The sequence below is a fragment of the Mus caroli genome, unplaced genomic scaffold (assembly GCF_978045245.1).
Source record: "Mus caroli unplaced genomic scaffold, Mus_caroli_1 scaffold_8, whole genome shotgun sequence".
Taxonomy (NCBI): domain Eukaryota; kingdom Metazoa; phylum Chordata; class Mammalia; order Rodentia; family Muridae; genus Mus; species Mus caroli.
This window is the reverse complement of record NW_028227263.1, coordinates 109,815,481-109,828,004: the sequence shown is the minus strand read 5'-3', so window position 1 is coordinate 109,828,004 and position 12,524 is coordinate 109,815,481.

Below are 12,524 nucleotides of genomic sequence, written 5' to 3'. Positions count from 1 at the left end.
TCACTTCCATGGCTGCTCAGAAAGCTCACATCTTACTTCCAATGGTCAATCATTCCTGGTCAATCAGTCCACTCAGCCTTCCTGGTAGTAACCTTAATGCAACGGGACAGGATGAGAAATCTCATCCATCAAAATAGATAGGACATATACTTCTGAAAGAGTTTCTCTTTCACCCAGCAGGAGTATAGCCCAAGTCAACAGACACTCAAAATAAAGCCTTACTGGATGAAGTCTCGATTTCTTTTGGCAGACACCTGGAATCTTGTGGGGTTACAGCTTTTAAACCCAGTGTCTCCAATTGGTCTAAAAAGAGATGCAGAGGGAGGGCCCCAATTCTGCTGTGAGCTACAGCATGTCAGCTGTAATTAATTAGAAATTTCGTGGTAGCAGGAAGGTCAAGATGAAGTTTATCATGGAAGGGCTTCTGGTGCTCTAAGTGGCTCAGGGGGACTAAAAGTTAGAAAGGGACACACAATGAGAGCAATACAGAGACAGAAGCAGATAGAGGGAAGGAGAGAAGGAGAGAGAGAGGGAGAGGGAGAGGGAGAGGGAGAGGGAGAGGGAGAGGGAGAGGGAGAGGGAGAGGGAGAGGGAGAGGGAGAGGGAGAGGGAGAGGGAGAGGGAGAGGGGAGGGAGAGGGAGAGAGAGAGAGAGAGAGAGAGAGAGAGAGAGAGAGAGAGAGAGAGAGAGAGAGAGAGAGAGAGAGGAGCAGTTGAGCCCTTGAAGAATCAGAGAGGATATCCATTCAATGTCTTGCAAGCAGATTTGTGGAAGACCCAAGAGTTCAGGGCTGTCACTAACCTAATAGTAAAATTGTAGCTTTCCCCTCAGATTGCAGTCAAGTTTAAGTTCTCAATAAATATTTGAATGAATGCAGTTTTTTCCTTTTTGTATATATTTTATTTGCTGTTTCCAGGGAACAAATGTTGGAGCCTAGCGATTAACAAGGCTTGTATTTCCTTACTCCTTCCTGCCTCCCATTCCTCCAGGCTGCTCGGTCACTCTCAGAGAGGTAATGAAGAGTCTTTTAGTGCTCCCAAGAAGACCCTGAAGAAGCCCGCAGACCCTTTGTGTCAGGGTGGTTAGCAACGAAAACAACACACTTGGTCTGCTGTTGCTTGTACACTGAATGCCTTAAGAAGGACAGAGAACTTAACGGAGTCCTCATTAAAAGACCCTTAGTTCCTCTTCAGTAAAAACAGGGATGGCATTAGTCACACCTTCAAAGTGTCCTAGATTGATCACAAATGCTTGTACACACACACACACACACACACACACACACACACACACACACAAGGGTGCTCTCACGCACACACCATCTTAAACCAAAATTCCAACTGGCTGATTCCCAGGCTTACAGTTAGCTCTCTATCAAGAATTAATGCAACATCATGCACACACCATTACTGAAAAATTCTACGCTGTTTTTTGCCAAGTGTCCCTATATAATAGTTTTATCACAAGTCTGACAGCCTCCATAAAAATTCCAGGCATTCTATATCAACAGCCCTCTTTGTACTAAGTTATTAAACATTAAATTTTTATTCGTCATTTGTATTCTGTTATGCAAAATAAGCTCCTTGATAAGATGTGTCTTCTTAATTGGGCCCTTGATGCTTCTTGGATCGGAGTTGTCAGATTAGCTGGAAGAAGAGGCACTGCATTCAGCCAGCGAGCTACCAGGAGACCAATAGCTTTGTAACAACGATATTAAGTTAGAGAGGCCAAGTGGAGGGCAGCACCAGGCTCAGGTGAGGCTTTGCATCTGTGCATGTCTTATGCTCAAGCACTTTTCTCCTGGCATCAGCAGGGCTGATGGAAATAGATTTGTTTGTTGTTTACAGCATGCAGCTGTGGGCAACGCTGCACGGGAGTTGTATAAGATTGAAGCAAATTTGTACTGAGACTAAAATATTGAGCTTTGCTCCCGTCAGCAGTCTCTGGAATCTTATTGTCGAAAACTTTATCTAGTTGTAACCTTCCCCAGGGTGATTTTCATTTGCAGCTGCCCTGTTCTGTCTCTCATCTCCTGTCCCTGCCTCCCCCCCCCAACCCCCCGCCCCCAGCCCCAACTGCCACTGCAGCTTTAGTACTTAGTGGGAGCCAGCCAGCCCTAGGCCAGAGCACAGGCTCTTCCTGACAGGGCCACACACAAGGACCTGGTGACAGGGCGGCCATTTTCTCTCCTAAGCCCTGGCTTCGAGCTGCCTTCTGCAGCTGGTGCCTGCTGCCTCTGGTCACCTCCCTCTTTGCCCTCCTATGTGCTGTCTAGTTGGGCTCTCATCATCTAGAGGGTCACCCATTTGCCAACCCAGTCTATGATATTTGGGCACAGGGGAGGGCAGCTAATAAAATGTCTGTGTGCCTTTGAAAAACAATTTTATGCTTACCATATGATGTCTATTTTGGTACCTGCAAGTTTCTCTTTGTCTCTGATGTGGGGAAGAAAATGAAAAGGATTTCCTCTTTCCTGCCACTGCCTGAAAGAGACAAAAACCAATGACCAAATTTTCAGAGATTCTAGGACAATTTCAGTTGGGTAAAATGGGGATATAAGCCACCGTGGGCTGTGGTCAGGTCCAGGTGACCTAGAGACAAGGTGGGCTAATTTCTCTGAGGGAGCTCCTTTGTGTATTTGAAAAGCAGAATGTGTGTGCAACATATATGTATGAATGAGTTTTTCTTTATGTATGTATGCTTGTGTGTGCATGTTCATGTGCATGTCTGTCTATTTCCAGGTATGTGTCTGTGTGTAGCTGTGTGTATCTGAATGTACATGTATATATCCATATCTATGTGTGTCTTTGTGTTGTGTATGTGTCTATATTTCTGCATGTCTCTCTGTGTATGTGTGGTGTAACTATGTCTGGGTGCATATATGTCTACACACACACACACATGTTGATTTATGTTTAAGTACATGTATATTCATATATGTATGCAAACTGTTATATCTCAATAACTGTGTATTTGTGTATGTCTCTGCATGCCTTTAAGTATATGCATGTATCTGTCTGTTTGTGTTCTGTGTCTCTGAATGTACATGAATGTAACTCTATGTATGTATGTGTTTGTATGTAATTTATGTGTCTCTCTATTTTTATTTATGTATGCTCCTCTATGCACACATGTATATATGTGTATCAGTAAGTATACACATGTATGTCTCTGTGTGTGATTCTGTGTCTCTGTCCAAGCATGCTACCAGTCTCTGATGCACTGGAGCATGGTGCTTTCCTTACACAGTATCAGTCCATGATACTCAGAATGACTTTGGGGATTGGCTAAGTCCTCCCTGGCTGACTCTTGGTCTGGAAGGACAGAAACCCTCTGGCTGAAGCTGCCACTGTGTTGAGATGAGCCTTGCCCCTCAGACCCCACATGAGGATGGTGGTATTCAGCCATGTGTGCTTCCTCAGAGAAGTAGGGGTTGTGGTCACCGCTTCTCAGTGCTCTACAGCTTCCTGAACAGCGACTTTAGCTTTGTTTGAGTGTCTGCATAGAGTAGGCTGTGCTCCCTGATCACCCCATGTTCACCCTGCAGTAGACATTTGGCTTAGGCTGGGGTGCCTATAAAGCTTAATTTGGATCATAGTTTCAGAAGTTTCCATCCATGGCCAGCTGGTGCCACAGAATTTGGGTCCAAGGAGAGACAGGTCATCGTGGTTGGGAGAATGTGGTGGAACGAAATGGTTTCTCTCATGATGGCTGCAGAGAAGGCAAGAAGGGACCAGGAAGAGATCTTAAGAATATATCCCATTGCCTACTTCTTCAAATGAGGTTCTGTCTCTGGAACTTTCCACCACCTCCCAATAATGCTCCTAAGTCATCAATGGGGTAAGACGTTAACTAGCTCAAAGTCCTCAAGAGTAAAGCAGGGGTGGATTCACTGGCTCAGCATTCTACACCCCAAGTTTCGCTTTCTAATCAGGATACCAGTGAATTATCCCAAGAATCACAATGGTAAAAATGTAATATGCAATGCTATTCTTCATATAGTCAAATTCTTTGAGATTTCAAGAGATAGAAAGTCAGTGGCCATCACATGTGCCACAAACCCTGACAGAACACCACAGCTGGTCACAATGCAGAAAACAACTGATGAAGGTATGCCCAGGCCCTAATGATACATACAGCATAATCCCTACCTCTAAGGCTCAAGGAACCCTGTGGACAAGGGGCCAGAGAGATTATAAGAACCAGAGGACCAGGGTGTCTCCAGCAAGATGGTGACTTCTGTACATAACAGGGAAGCTGCACCCATGAAGTCTCAACAGTGTCGTCACCTAAACAAGACCAGCACAACCATGGCACCAGCTGACGTGCCAGCCTGGAGAACCCACATCTAGATGAAGAGCTACAGGCAATTAACAGCTGCTGAGAGAAGGGGGGTCGGCCTTATGCAGAGATGTGCGCTGAAATCAGTTATCTCAAGCCAAGTAGTAAGCCCTAAAAACATATGTATATAAATAACACTTCACAGATTTGGCAGGTTATATTTATAGATAGATAGATAGATAGATAGATAGATAGATAGATAGATAGATGGATATGTATGTATGTATGTATCTATACCTCTAACAATAAAAAATAGTGAATGCGTGAAAAGAAAATGAGACACCAAGTAAGGATGAAGTCAGGGAGGTGTGGAGTGGATCTTGGACAAGTTGTGATAAAAATACATTGTAAGAGAATCTCAAAGAATTAATAAAATATACTTTTTAAAAGAAAATAGAAAATAAACTCAAATTCGTTAGAACCAATACATAAATAAATACGTGTCTGGTGCCATATCCAGGTATAGGGACATTGGCTCCGGAGGTGGCTGGATCCTGTGAGCCTTGCCCTGCTTCTGTTCTGCACACTGCAATGGTCTCATCTGTGGTCGGTTCTCCCCCCACAGCACCAGGCTGGCCACCAGCAGGGCAGTCTTGTACTGGGCAGGCATCCCAATGGAAGCAGCACATCTCGGTTGGTCTTCAGCACTAGCTGAGATCTCAGGTTTAGATTACTGCAGAACCTCACTGTAAGACCAAACCCCAGGACAGACAGAAAGTGAGGGAGGTACTCATGGCATGGATAGACAAAGAAAGTCTGAGCTATTGTGGCAGCTTTGGGGTGAAGGTCTTGCCATTCTGCCTGCATTCTGGGGCCTTTCCAAGACGTCCTCCCACCTTCCTTCACCAGACTCCCGTTCACAGACAATGATATGAACCAGGCCCCTGGGACCTTTTTCTGACTTCTGAGTTTATGTCATTCTAGATCGATGGCTGTCTGTTCATGCTAGTCTGTTGGCATGTAGTTCCCACCTGTCTTTGGCTCCTACTATATCAGCTTTTGCTAGTCCCCAACCCAGTATAACCTTAGAACCCACAGACAGCTTGCTTTCCAATTCTAGTCCAGGATGGCCTCAGACTCATCCTTTTCCTGCTTCGTGTGACTACTGGGATTACAAACCTGTGTCACCACACCAAACTTCTAAATCTTTAATGATAACACAAGCAAGTACTACCCACCTCACACTGTGGATTTCCCCTCCCCACAGTTGTTGAATTCAGTATCACTTGAGCAACATAATGAATAGCACAGGCTAAAATCTCAGCCAAATAGATGGGTGAGTCCCTAACCACTCAGAGCCCTGAACTACTGTGAATGCAAAGGAAATAAAGGAAGCATACAGAAGATTCAAGACGCCCCCCATCTTTGTCTTCTCTGATACTATCACAAAATGGGGGTGGCTAGAACACCTGCAAAATTAACCCCCTCCCCCCCAAAAAAATTGCCAGTAAGAACAAAGAGCTCCTGTGGCCTGCATTACTAGCTCTCACCCAAGTCCTGAGTCACTGGGGAAATGTGAAGCCTCCGTTCTGCAGGTCTCCCCACACGGACTATGAGACTGATAAAAAGACAGACATTATCTACATTCTAAATACATATAGGTTAATGAAAAGATCACTATATTCTGGTAATCCATAATTCTCCCAAGATAAAGGACTCCCTCCTGTACATTCAAGAGCCAATAGCCACTTGGTTTGGAGTGGCCTTGGTTTCAGCTCCTGGCTGTGTTTTGACATTTCAAATTTGTAGAGGTCATGTGTGCAGCGGGAATGGCTTGCTAGAACACTGATGATAATATTCCTGGCAGGCACAGGCTCTGGAAATTCCGGTTTCACGATATCTCATTATCTGCAGGTGCCATAATGGGAAAGGGAATGCAGAGCTGTCAATCACGGAGGAACGGCTGGAAACGCCGCAGCCGGCATAAAAGCTTTCCATGACTTAGCCCCTCTGCTCAATGAAGGGGCTCAGGGAGAGCTGCCTTGCGAGCAGCTAGGCTGCATCAAGCAAAATGGCACAGGCATGGGCATGATGGAGCTGGTAGCACTAATGGCTTCACTTGTCCCCACGTCTGAGTCTCAAGAAGGTGTCTCTGTACACAGATGAGGTACAAGTTTCCTATATCATACCAACCCATGGCATCTCTCTCCTTGATGACACCATTATATGGGGTGTCATCTGTGACTCAATACAAGGACCTAGAAGCTATACTTCATTCTCTGAAATCTTTGAGAACCCTGGTGAAGACGAAGGGTCTCAGACAGGACACTGGAGAATGCGAGATATTTATAGTGTTGGGGCACTTGCAAGTTAGGTGTCAGCAAAGGCAAGCTTAGGGGGAACGAGGAGCCAGGATGCTTTCTTTACCTTGTTGTTTGACTCCTCCAGGGAATAATTTGGGTGAGTTTCAAAAACTTCTCAAAAGGTAGTCTGGAGAGATGGCTTAATGGTTAAGAGCACTGGATGCTCTCACTGAGGACCTGGGTTCAAATCCAAGCCAACACAGGGTGGCTCACAGCTATCCGTAACTCATGTTGTAGGGGATCCAATGCCCCCTCTGGCCTCCACAAGCAGTGCATGCACATGGTACACAGACATACAAGCAGGCAAAACACATACACATAAATAAAAAAAATGTTTATAAGCTCAAAAAATTAAAAGTTCTTAAAACGTTGTTAAACGTGAAGGCTACGAGGTAGGAACAATTATTTTAAAAATCATTTAAAAATTAGTATTCAGGGATGAAAAGATGGTTAAGGGTACAAACTGCTCTCGAAGATGATCCAGGTTTAGTTCCTAGCACCCATGTTCAGTGGTCCAGAGCTGCCTGAAACCCCAGTTCCAGGGGATGCAGTGCCTCTGGCCTCCTGGGCACATGTACACTTATTTTTTAAAAACATTCTTAAGAAATGAAAATAAAATTAATATTTAGCCAGACATGTTGACCTGTGCCTGTAAGGCTGAGGCAGGAGGATTATGAATTCAAATCTTGCTGTGTGGTGTGATCAGACAGTATCTCAGACACAACAAGACGGAAGGAAGCCATGTGCAGACATGAAGCTGCTAAGTGAAGCACCACAGCTCAGACACCCAGGACTTCCCTAACTTCCCTCTGTGTGGCTGTCCTGGGATGGCGCATCACCTCATTCCCTCAAGGACAGGAAGGGCAAGACACAGCCATGCAAGTGAATATACAGGGCTCACACAGACAGAGAGCAGGGGCTGTGGCTACATGTGGCACCCAGGAAGGGTGGGGCTCATGTGAAAAGCCAAGAGATAAGTGGGGGCCCTGGGGGTAAGAAGGGCCATCCCTTCCTCCCTTTCTTTCCTCCCTCCCTCCTTCTGTCCCTCCCTCTTGTCTTCAAGTGGCAGCTGCATTCAGCTCCAGTGAGATTTCTGTGAGAAGAAATGGCTGGCAAGACTTGCTAACTTTGCTATGAAGTTGGACGGTCGGTCGCACTCACATCTTCAAACTCTGCGCCGTGACAACTCATAGGTACCTATGTACACATGGCTCGGCTTGATCGTACTGACCCCCATGAGGCTTTTCATTTTAAATCATTCTGGCACCTTACTTCGATTTTAAGAAAACCATGTGCCTGGAATGTCTGATTGACAAGGTCTCCGGAGAGAAGTAGAAGCCCCTCTCTGACAGCAGGACATCAGAAGGCTGTGTCCAGAGCTTGTAGAGCCACATGACAAAGCCATTTTGTCTCCAATGGAAGAACTTCATTTATGGGATTAATTTTCCTTTCTTACAGGATTTAACACTTTTGGTTTTCATAGCGTTCCTTCCCTTTCTTCCCCATTTCCTCCCTTCTTTTCTTCCTCCTCTTCTTCTTCTCTTCTCTCTTCTTCCCTTCTCTCTCTGTTCTCCTTCATTAACTCCCTTTTTACCCCTTTTCCCTTGGAGTTGCCGGCTTTAGCTGTAGATTCGTGCCCTGCCAAGTGTTTCTGGGACAGCAATAAAGATAACCAGTTTTAAAAGCCTTCCTCGAGAGCCCGCCTGTGGAAGACACTTGCTAGAGAGGAACAGCAGCTGCCTTTGAAGGCCATACTCCAGGACTAGCAGGAAGGAGCCCCATTTTATCCTGGAGGTTGGTGTGTTGGGGTTGTTGTCAATGACATCTGTCCACTCCAAGGCTCTCCATTTCTGAGGACAGAATAGTCAGGAAGTGACCACCATGGAAAATGGCTTTCCTCAACAGTGGTGTGCTGTGCCAAGGACAGGGTCACTGACTGTGGAAAAGACCACACTATAGGGTGGTAAAGAGATGGAGTCAAGGGGGGTGGTGAATCACGCATGTCACCCTCCTCCTCACTTTAATGATGAAGAGGCCGGGGTGGCAACCCCATGTGAGGGCTCAGCCAAGTGAACCAAGGACAGCAGACATAGGGTGAAACTCCAGACCCAACATTTCATTGTCCCTTCAAGCCTCAGTTTCCTCTGCTGTAGAATGATATTAATCCACCTAGTCTGGCAAAGTGCAGTCCTGATTGACAGAGATGGTATATATGGAGGAATTGTTCCAGCCAGAAAATGCCAAAACCCCTCAGTAAAGAAGAAACAGAAAATCCTTTATGTTAAGCCAAAAACCCCTACATCCTGGAGTTGGAAAGGCATTTCAGTGATTAAGTGCTTTTATTGCCCTTTCAGGGGACCTAGGTTTGGTTCCCAGCATCCATGTGGTGACTCATAACCACCTGTAAGTACAGTCCAGGAGATGCAATGCCCTTTTATGGCTCCCCACAGGCTCCTGTGTAAATGTGGTGCACATAAACTCACACAGGCAAATACACATGAATGAGTGAAATATAAATCTTAAAAAAAAAAAAATAGAAGAGCTGTCTAAACAGGATTTGAGATGTATCAGGAAGTAGTGAGTTTTCTGCTCCCGGAAGTGAACTAGCAGAGAGGAAGTGACTAGCTGTCAGAACACCCACCAGTGTCTCAGTGAGTTTTTTTATTACTGTTAAAACAGACACCATGACCTAGAGAAGGCAAGCTACAGAAGGGTTTATTGGGACTTCAAGTTTCAGCGGGTTAGACCATAACCATCATGATGGGAGCATGACAGCCGGCAGGCAGGTGTGGCACTAGAGCAGTAGCCAAGAGCTTCCATCTTGATCCACAAGGTGAGGGAGAGAGACTAAGAAGGAATGGCAGGGTGTGAACTTCTGAAACCTCTAGCCTACTCCTACCCCAGGGACACACCTCCTTTAGCAAGGCCACACCCTCTAACCCTTCTTCCGAGTAAACCATCAGAGTCAGAAACCCTTTGTGCTACAATGGGTTTAAAGAGCAGCTATAGGACTTTATTCTCATTCTCTACGGAGCTACTAACATTCTTAAAAGAGGACCAGGCCCTGCAAATGTAATTTCTGTGTACATATGTGTGAGGATGCCTCTTTGTGTGTATGTGTGTGTGTGTGCATGTACATGTACATGCACACCTCTGCTTATGCACAGATGCAATTCTGAACAAGACAGCCAGTGCGATTTCTAGCAATTACAGTGTTTGCAATAAAATGAATAAGGGAATACGAAATGTTGTTGTTGTTGTTGTTGTTGTTGTTGTTGATTTGCTGTACCCATGAGGGAACTCAGGGCTTTGTATATGCTGTGCTACCTTGCTAGCTCAATAATTTTCTTTTAAAATCCAGCATCACCAGAGGTCGGACTCTATAAATGTCCAGCTTAGCAAACAGCTGAGCCCTCATTCTCAAGCATCGTGGCACCAAGCAAATGAGGGCTCACTTGCATCTCCCTGCTTTTCTGTGGGCAACTTTACCCAGAGTGTCAGTCCTTGAAGTGACTGACACAGGTGCCATGTTACTTTTACTAAAGAGGGAGGAGGTGTCAGGCACGGTCTTTTTAAAAACACATCTTTACTTATATAAATTATGTGTACGTATGTGCCCAAGCATATGCTTGTGCACCGCATGCCTGCAGGAGTCCTCAAAGACCAAGGGGGAATACACCCCTTTGAGCTGGAGTGACAGGTGGCTTGAGTCTCCCTATGGGTGTTGATGGGAACTAAACCCTGGTCCTCTCCAAGAGCAGTAAGTACTGTTCACCACAGAGCCACCTTTTCATCCTCTTCAGATATCTTCTAGATTTCTTTTTCCAGTTTCTTGAGCTCTTTGATACCTTTGTCTCTTCTTCTTCCCCTAGAGTCCAAAATGCCCTTCCAAGGTCTCAGTGTTGAAGGTATAGTCCCCAGTGTTGAGCTACTTGGAGTTGATATCAGCTTTAAGAGGTGAGGCCTACTTATGGGATGGTATTTCTTTACATCTCAGGGACCAGGGCTTCACAGAGAATAATGGGGCATGGGCCACTCCCTGTCTGTTTTGCTTCTTGACCCTGAAATGAACAAACTTTGCTGTCTCTTATTGTCCTGCCAAGATATGCCACCTCATTACACTGGCCTAAAACCAAGCAAGCTAGTGGGCCTTGGGCAGAGAGAGAGCTCTTAAGCTGAAGTAAACCTTTCTCTTTATAAGCTGACCCTCTGGGAAATCTGTGATAGGAATGAGAAGCTGATAGCACTGTCCCTTACCCAGTTCTACTGTCCAGCCTTGAGAAAAGGCATCAGCACCTGAGAGTGCTGGGCCTCAGTCCTATCCCATGATGCTTTGCTGGCTGAAGGAAAGACGCCTGTGGAAACTCATCAGAAGATAGAGACAGCAAGGACCTTCTTGAGCTCCAACCCTGCCCCACACTTGCAGACAGTTGTTGGATTTGCCACCTTTAAGCATCTGAGTCCCTAGGAGACCCAATAAGAAAGCACGTAATACATTTTCACTCTGTTAGTTGGCTTTGACTCTGAGGTTTCGAGGGATCATCCTTCTACCTCAAACTGTACATTCTTTGGCCTCAGACTTATTAGCTAACTTCCTCCAAAAAGTGCTCCCTTACATTGGGCATAGTATTGCCACCCCTGCACTCTGGTCCATCCATCCTGTCCCAGCCTGCTTTCGCTCCTGATGCCACAACTGCAGCCCCCTACCCTTAACCTCACTGGATAACTCTGGAAAGATGGTCCCATGTGCATCTCTGAATATAAAAGTGTACAGGTGTGTGCATCTGTGTGCATCTGAGACTGCATCTACATGCCGGCATGTGTGCATGTGCATGCAAGTATATGCACGACTGTGTGTGTGTTCTTGTGTAATTCTCCAAAAATGCAAACTGATAATGCTCCTTCCTTTCTCTCCTCCATCCCTTGCTATTTCCCTTCCTCCTCTCCCCTTCTATCTTCCCCCCTCCTTTTCTTTTCTTTTTTCCTTCTTTTAAAGAAGAATGGAAAAGGGCTGGAGAGATGGTCTAGCAGTTAATAGAACTTATAATGGATGAGGTGTGGATCCCAGAAGCTCCTGCAACAACCCACATGTCCCCCAGATTCGTGTAACACCAGCTCCAAGGGATTACACATTCTCTTCTTATATCTGTGCATGCCCAGGCACACACATGTGCACATACACTCATGAACATACACCACACACACACACACACACACATACACACACACACTCCTTTTAAAGACAACGTGAAACTCCATTTGCCAATCTGGAAAACACACCCGACTCATCACTTCCTTTCCCTCTCTGTCATAAAGAACAGCTCTCCCCCTTCATGTGAGTGTGAGGCAGAACAGCTGGAAGTGACTCTGTCACTTATGACATAGGCTCCTCACATCCCAATCCCTCCAGGCACTTGCCTAGCCTTCCTTTGCTGGCCTCCCCCTAAGGGCATCCACACCTCAGAGGGAAGCCCCATGCCCCAGTTCCACTGGGGATCAGGGGAACTCCCCACATTATGAAAACCTCCCCACGGGGACTGGCTGACACATATTTTACTTTTAAATGTTTAAACTGATTGATTCTTCCTGACAACGTTTTCTTACAGGCTTTTCCCGCCTAATGAATCTGAGCCTTTGCAAGCGCCGTGTGATTGACAGAGCCACAGACTGACAGCTTCAAGTTTCTTCGAAGACTAGGGTTTATGGCAGCATTTTTGGACCCACCCAGGTGAGCAGAACATTTCCATTTCAGAGCATGGCCTTGATTGCTTGTCTGAGTCTCCCTAAAAATCACTTAGACTTTCGTACATTCAACAAACATGTCTTGAGTCTCCAAGACTTCTACCCTGGGCAGTGCCATGATATGCCATGAATCGATTA